The sequence below is a fragment of the Muntiacus reevesi genome, chromosome X (genome assembly GCF_963930625.1).
Source record: "Muntiacus reevesi chromosome X, mMunRee1.1, whole genome shotgun sequence".
Lineage (NCBI taxonomy): Eukaryota > Metazoa > Chordata > Mammalia > Artiodactyla > Cervidae > Muntiacus > Muntiacus reevesi.
In genome coordinates this window covers 2,196,515-2,204,836 of record NC_089271.1, presented here as the reverse complement: position 1 = coordinate 2,204,836, position 8,322 = coordinate 2,196,515, and positions in this window count along the sequence as shown.

The window sequence follows — 8,322 nt, the reverse complement described above, 5'->3', positions numbered from 1 at the left end:
CCAGGCTTCTCTGTCCCTGGGATTTCCCAGGCAAGAATACTGGAGTGGGTTGCCATTTCCTCCTCCAGGGGATCTTCCTGACTCAGGAATCAAAAACAGATACTGCAGGCGGATTCTTTACCCACTTGAGCCATCCGGGAAGCCCCAATAGATAGATAGACAGGTAATACAAGATAGATAATACAAGATATTAATAGAAGGAAAGAGACGGGAAGAAAGGAAGAAAAAGAAAGAAATAGAGAAAGAAAAGATAAAGTAATTATATCAACTATCAACAAAGTATTCTTTTCCTTAGAAAATGTTAGCCTTTAGTTGGCTTAATTTTTCTTCTCAGTTCATGACTTGCTGTCACCATCCTACACCAGTGGAAGCCCCACCTCTCCTGTTTTATTTTCTTCTGCTGTAGGTTTTTTTTCCCCTTGTATTTGCATAACCTGTCCTTTATTCTCTGTGTACCCACTCAGTTACATCCCCTCTGTTGAATTTCATGTGTACATTTTACAGCTTCTCCTTGCAGTTGTAGTTTTTGCCCCCTACTAGAAGCCCTCTTTACCTCCACCTCTGAGTAGCATCCATCCATCATTCTTTACATCCCAGGTGATCCCTCACCTCAGGGAACCTTCCCATTTTGGTTTCTTCTGCACACCCTTTAGCCCTCTACCATCCTCTAAGAATCCCCTTTTTATTTCCTTAAGGGCAGTGAGACATTAAATATGTAGGTTTTCCTCCTCTCCTTGAAAGAGGATTAGGTATGCAGCCTTCAAAGTTCAGGAAATTTTTGTAGCAGAGCAGGAAGAAAGACAACAGGTCAATAAATAAATTCTCCTTCTAATGCGTGTGCTTCTACAATACCGTGAGCATACGACTCTGAGAAATGATTGTGTATGTCATGGGGAGTGTGATCGTCGTAAGGGACCCACCCCCTGGGAGAGAGGTAGGTTTCTGATACACACCGGGGTTTTGCAGAGCCTGAAGGAGAAATGGGGAAGTGTGGTCTGAAGGCTGTGTAAGCAAGGCGGGTATGTGTGCTGCCATCCGTCAGCCTCAGAGAGCTGTTATTGTTATCTGCTATTGTTGTTCCGTCACTAAGTCGCGTTTGACTCTTTGTGACCCCATGGACTGCAGCACGCCAGGCTTCCCTGTCCTTCACTGCCTCCCTGAGTTTGCCGAGTCATGTCCATTGAGTCGGTGATGCCATCCAACCATCTCATCCTCTGTCGTCCCCTTCTCCTCCTGCCTTCAATCTTTACCAGCATCAGGGTCTTTTCCAGTGAGTCTGTTCTTCACATCAGGTGGCCAAAATATTGGAGCTTCATCTTCAGCATCACTCCTTCCAATGAACATTCAGAGTTGGTGTCCTTGAGGACTGACTGGTTTAGGATTGATTTTCTCCTGGAAAACCATGTACTCTGTATTCAACATGAAAGCAGACTATCTGAAAAGAGCTGAAGAACAGGGTGGATGACGCAGTGAACCACAAAGAAACAAATACCAGATCCGGGGCGGATCCCTGGAAGTCATGGACCAGATGGAGTGGAATTTTCTCTCTGGCTTATTGAAGCAGGCCCGCAGTGTTCTGAGGTCAGCTGACCTGCAAATAAAAACAACAACAACAACAACACTACATTTGGTCTATAATTTAGCCAGGACTAGCAAACTCCGGGAGATAGTGAAAGATGGCAGAGCCTGGCGTGCTGAGGTCCACGGGGTGGCAAAGAGTTGGATGTGGCTTCACGACGGAACAACAACAGACGCTGTACCTACTGGCATTCATCAGAGTCGTCAAACACTTTCTGTGTGGTGGTGATAAACCCTGTCTTTTCCTTTCTCCATGCTTCCTGAGGACAACATAGACAGGGATGATCAGGCAGTGGAGGCAGTCTGAAGGCTTCCCAGGTGGCGCTAGTGGTAAAGAACCCGCCTGCCAATGCAGGAGACATAAAGAGACGTGGGTTCCATCCCTGGGTCAGGAAGATCCCCTGGAGGAGGGCATGGCAACCCACTCCAGGGTTCTGGCCTGGAGAATCCCATGGACAGAGGAGCCTGGTGGGCGACAGTCCACGGGGTCGCAAAGAGTCCGACACGACTGAATCGATGAAGCATGCATGCGGGCAATCTGAAATCAAACACAATGGAAATACAAAACTTCCTGGAAGCTCACTCTTCTCCACGCCAAAGGCTTCACTGATTATATATATCAGAAGCCAATATAAGCATCATGGCAAGGGTAAACATTGATTGTACAGAAGTTTGACCTATCCAGTGGGGTCCTTGTGTAAATAGCTACCTGGTTCTGTAGTTTTTTGTTTGTTTGTTAATTTTTATTTGGCTGCCCTGGGTCTTAGTTGTGACATGCGGGGTCTAGTTCCTCGACCAGGGATCGAACACATGCTCCCTGCATTGGGAGCCTGGAGTCTTAGCCACTGACCATCCGTGAAGTTCAAGCATTGTAGTGCTTTTTTTTTTTTGGTTATTTTTTTCATTTATTTTTATTAGTTGGAGGCTAATTACTTTACAATATTGTAGTGGTTTTTGTCATACATTGACATGGATCAGCCATGGATTTACATGTGTTCCCCATCCCGATCCCCCCTCCCACCTCCTTCTCCACCCCATCCGTCTGGGTCTTCCCAGTGCACCAGGCCCGTGTTTTTTTTTTTTTAATCTTGACTCAGACTGTAAAGAATCGACCTGCAAGCAGGAGACACAGGTCAATCCCTGGGTCGGGAAGATCCCATCCTGGAGAAGGCAGTGGCAGCCCACTTCAGTATTCTTGCCTGGAGAATCCCATGGACCAAGCAGCCTGGCAGGCTACGTCCATGGGGTTGCAAAAGAGGTGGACACCATTTAGTAACTAAGACAACAGTCCCAACTCCCCAAGCACTTTAACAGTGTCAAATGCCAACAGGTGCCAGATACCTGGTCTTGAAAATTATCTGCAATTACATCCCATAATCAATTTGTGTCTATTAAAGCTGCTGGAATCTTTAGGCTGTAAGTTACTGTCTCTTTTTGCCAGGTCTGCCATAACAAAGTAACTGTACGCTGGGTGCCTTCAACAACAGATGCTGACCTCTCACGCTCTGTCATAATATAGTGTTAAGAGACAGTAACTGCCAGAATGTCCCGCCAAACAACCCACAGACCCAGTAACCTGACCTGCATTCTACTCACAGGCAAGAATTTTAGAGATAAGATACAGGCTCCAGATAGCAGGACATAAATCCTGGGCGGGGGTATCAAAGTAGTCCATCCTAAAGGAAATCCGTGCTGAATGTTCATTGGAAGGACTGATGCTGAAGCTGAAACTCCAATACTTTGACCACCTGATGCAAAGAACTGACTCCTTGGAAAACACCCTGATGCTGGGAAAGATTGAAGGCTGGAAGAGAAGGGGACGACAGAGGATGGGATGGTTGGGTGGCGTCACTGACTCGATGGACGTGAGTTTGAATAAACTCTGGGAGACAGTGAAGGTCAGAGAAGCCTGGTGAGCTGCAGTCCATGGAATTCTCCAGACCAGAATACTGGAGTGGGTAGCCTTTCCCTTCTCCAGGGCATCTTCCCAACCCAGGGATGGAACCCAGGTCTCCCATATTGCAAATGGATTCTTTACCAGCTGAGCCACAAGGGAAGCCACAAAATACTGGAGTGGATAGCCTATCCTTTCTCCAGGAGTTCTTCCTGGCCCAGGAATAGAACCAGGATCATCTGCATTGCAAGCAGATTCTTTACCAGCTGAGCCATCAGGGAAAACCTTGGATGATTTCAATAATCAGATCCTTTTCTTCTCATAGCTACATTTCAATCTTGGTTTTTTTTTTCCTTTTTTTCTCCTACCACCAACTCTAAATTTCAGTGAGCAACAGAAGACTGTAAAAGTTAACTCCCTTTTACATTTTTTTCCATTGTAAGATTTTTATTAACTGCCGGAGTTGCTGGGCTGAACAAAGGGCACTTAGAATTCTCTCGAGCTTTTCAGTTCAAGTTAATTCAAAGAAAAACTGCTAGCTTCAGACATGATGCGGAAGTGAGTAAGAAAAAAAATCATTTTAATATATACACATTTATTTACACATTTATTTACATATTTATATGTTTGCATATTTATTTGTGCATTTATATGTTTATTTATGCTCAAGGGTTTAGTTGCTCTGTGGCAATGTGTGATCTTAGTTTCTTGACCAAGAATCTAACATAGGTCCCCTGAACTGCAATGCAGAATTCCTAAGGACCAGCCCACCAGAAAAGTCCCATAAGGAAACTAAAGATCCTTGTGAGGGGGGCATTTGAGGCTCCCGGCCCTACGACTCTGATTCTACGCTAATCAGAAATACGAGCACATTTCTAATATACTCGTGAGCAATGAAAAGTGAATTAAAATGAGTGATGGGAGCGTGGAGAATAAAGAAATCGCTTAGGCCAGGAGCTGGGGAAAAGTCCTGTCTAGACTTTTCACAGAAGGCGTGCTATATATAGAAAAGAACCAAGAAAGAAAGGCGGTTTAGAAACACAAGTTGTATCTGGAAGCTGAAAGACACAGGCAGGTGGTCTTGGATACACGTGGCGTGTGGGGCTGATAGCAATCAGGTGACACAGTGTATCACGTACTATATGGGCTTGATGTGAACTAGGTTCTGTCCTAGATGCTCCTTTGCAAACACACACATACAGCCTTGCATTTTCTTTGAAATAAAGTCGAATGTCAGTCTTTCATGATGCATGTTTACTGTGGTGTAGAAATTCCACTCCAAGCTCTGTGAGAAAGCATATCTCCGTCGTAGAACTTGTCCGTGGATATTCAGTGCTGTTTGTGATAATAGCTCAACTAATGGAAACCTTCCAAATGTCCACGGGTGAATGAATAGAAAAACAGAGTGTGGGCTGTTCATATAACCACAAAACATTACCAGGTCATAGACAGGAATGAGATGGGATGGTTAGACGGCTTCACTGACTCAGTGGACATGAATCTGAGTGAGCTCCGGGAGATGGTGATGGACAGGGAAGCCTGGTGTGTGCCGCAGTCCATGGGGTCGCAGAGATTCAGACACGACTGAGCGACTGAACAACAATAATAAAGAAGAATGAAGCACTCACACAGGCTTCAGTATGGGTGAACCTTTCACTTGGAACACGCAGAATAAGGAAATCTACAGTGAGAGGGTAGATTCATGGTTTCCCAGGGCACGGAGGTGACCAGGAATGAGAAGTGACTTAGTGGGTATAAGGTTTCTTTTTGGAGGAAAGAAATGGTCTGACCCGCATTGTGATGGTGGTAACTCTGTGAATACATTAAAATACGTTCGCTTGTGTATTTTAAATGGACATTTTAACTTATCAACTTGTATACACTTAAATATGGTGCATTGGATGCTATTGGAATTTCATGCTGACATTTTTAGTTAAATAAATTTTAAAAAAGAAATTAATAAATAAAAAATAAAGAAGGCAAAACTTAAAAAAAATACATGGTTAATATTAGATTTTTTTAAAAAAATAGTTATTTGGCTGCATCAAATCTTAGTTGTGGCACGTGGGATCTAGTTATTCTAGCGAGTCCGGAGTGAACCTGGACTCCCTACGTTGGGTGGGACGCAGAGTCTTAGGCACTGGACCAGCAGGGAAGACCCAATCTTAGATTTGTTTAATATATGTTTATTTATTTATTTTACTTATTTGGCTGCCCTGGGCCTTAGCTGCAGCACGTGAGGCCTAGGGTCTTAGTTGTGGCACGCAGGATCCAGCTTCCTGACCACGGATTGAACCCAGCCCCCCTATACGGGAAGCAGAGTCTTGACCACGTCTCCACCAGGAGGTCCCCTAAGACTGGATTTTTAAAGAAAGATCCTTATATGTATTCTTCTCTCCTCAAGGTTTTCTGTTTTCGCCCTTACTGCCCACACTTATAAAGCATGAAAAATCTAAAAATTCCTTAGCAATACCTTTCTGAGAATGCCAGAGTATAACAACATTATTTTGTTTTGATCTGAGGAAACCAATTTCCTGTTATATATATCTCCTTCACTCCAGTATGATCAGTGGACAATGCTGTCATCCTGATAGCTCTCTGCACTATGTATTTTCATCCGCCAAAAATCTTGAATGGGACTTAAGTGTTTTTTTTTTTTTTTGAAACATTATTCCAAGTTATTTATATTGATGAGCTTAATCAATACATTATTTTCCGAAATGCAGTTGAGGGTTTCACTTGACTCAAAGGAGAAAACGTTATGGATTTTTCTCTGTTTCTTGCTACTGTGCATGGGAGCAAGTGAGGTCCGAGATAGTTGATTCATGTGGACAGAGAACAAAAAAAGGAACAAATAAATGAGCAGTTTTCTTCTCTGTCAGAACACCCAGACTAAAATCAGTGACAGTCTGGATAAACTAAGACGCAAGGGAACATACAGAGGCTCTTTGCTAAAGTGAAAGAGGAGAGTGAAGAAGCCGGCTTAAAACTCAACATGCAGAAAACGAAGATCATGGCATCCGGTCCCATCACTTCATGGCAGACAGATGGAGAAACAGTGACAGACTTTATTTTCTTGGGCTCGAAAATCACTGCAGATGGTGACTGCAGCCATGAAAGTAAAAGATGCTTGCTCCTTGGAAGGAAAGTTATGACCAACCTAGACAGCATATTAAAAAGCAGAGACATTACTTTGCCAACAATGGTCCGTCTAGTCCAAGCTATGGTTTCTCCACTAGTCATGTATGGATGTGAGAGTTGGACTATAAAGAAAGCTGAGCACCAAAGAATGGATGCTTTTTTGAACTGTGGTGTTGGAGAAGACTCTTGAGAGTCCCTTGGACTGCAAGGAGATCCAACCAGTCCATCGTAAAGGAAATCAGTCCTGAATAGCCATTGGAAGGACAGATGCTGAAGCTGCAACTCCAAACCTTTGGCCACCTGATGTAAAGAGCTGACTCATTGGAAAAGACCCTGATGCTGGAAAAGATTGAGGGCAGGAGAAGGGGGCGACAGACAATGAGATGGTTGGATGGCGTCACCGACTTGATGGACATGGCTTTGAATATCTGATTTTGTGTTTCTCTGATAGAGAAGGCCTTCTTCCCTTTAGTGTGTGTGTATATATGTTTTTACTTTCCTTCCCAAATATGGACACTGCATTATCTGTGGTCCAACTTTCAAGTTGATTAATGCCAACTGTAAGTATATTCAAAATCCTTCCTTGTTTCATCCGCGTCTTTATCTATTTACTTTGGCTGTGTCTAGGCTGCTGAGCCTGGGCTTTCCCTAGTTGAGGCTGGCGGGGGCCGCTCTCTATTTGCAGTGTGCGGGCTTCTCATTGCAGGGGCTTCTCTGGCTGCAGAGCAAGCTCTCCAGGGCACAGACTCCACATTTCCGGCACACGGGCTTAGCTGCCCCAGGGCATGTGGGATCTTCCAGGACCAGGGGTCAAACCTGTGTCCCCGGCATTGGCAGGCGGATTCCTAACCACTGACCGCCCCAGGCATGTCCCTGTCTTATCTGCATAAACCTGACACTGATTCCTATTCACAAAGATACGGATGTTCGAAACATATTTGTCATCCTGCCTGATTCATTTCAGCCTCAGTTTCACTGTTTCACTGTTTCTCACTGTTCCAGTGGGTCCTACAAACTCTTGAATAATACCCTTAAACCTCTATCATGGTCTATCATCTTTGAACGGTCCGCTTGTTTTGTGAAGAGCGACAGAGACGTATTTCAACTTGGTCCTGACGCGGTCTCCCCGTCCATCCCTACTTTGGATCAGTGTGACGATGCTATTGTTTGCATTTGTATGACAGATAGATTATGCGTGGCAAACACCTGCCTCGGTGCTTTTTGCCATCCTCAGGATGTTGCATTGGGCTTTAACATTCATCCGCGTGACCGGCTGGGTTCAGATTCCCTTTTCCTTCAGTTTCCCCAGGTCTCCTGTGTTTGGAGATAATCTTCCTTGTGACATTTACAGTTGAATGAGGGCAGCTCAGGGTAGGAAATGTTTCCATCTCTGTGACTTGCCCCCAAGGCCTCTCAGATAAGTGTTGCCTTTTAGGTCACTCCATCACTGATAAAAATAAAAAAGTCTGCCTCCGAAATCCGTTATCAAAGGATTATGAGTGGGGCATAAATTCAGCTTGTTTTCTGTCCAGATGCCGCTACTATCTTTTTGTCTGAACACATGTTGATTTTGAGTTCTTTATTTAGTGTCGCTTAGATTATAGAAGTCTAATCTCCCCGTCTAACTCCTTCAAGTCTTTCTGCTCCACGGTCTGTTACTCTCCACCTTCATTTCATCTTTATAATGCCATTGCTTTTCTCTCCAATTT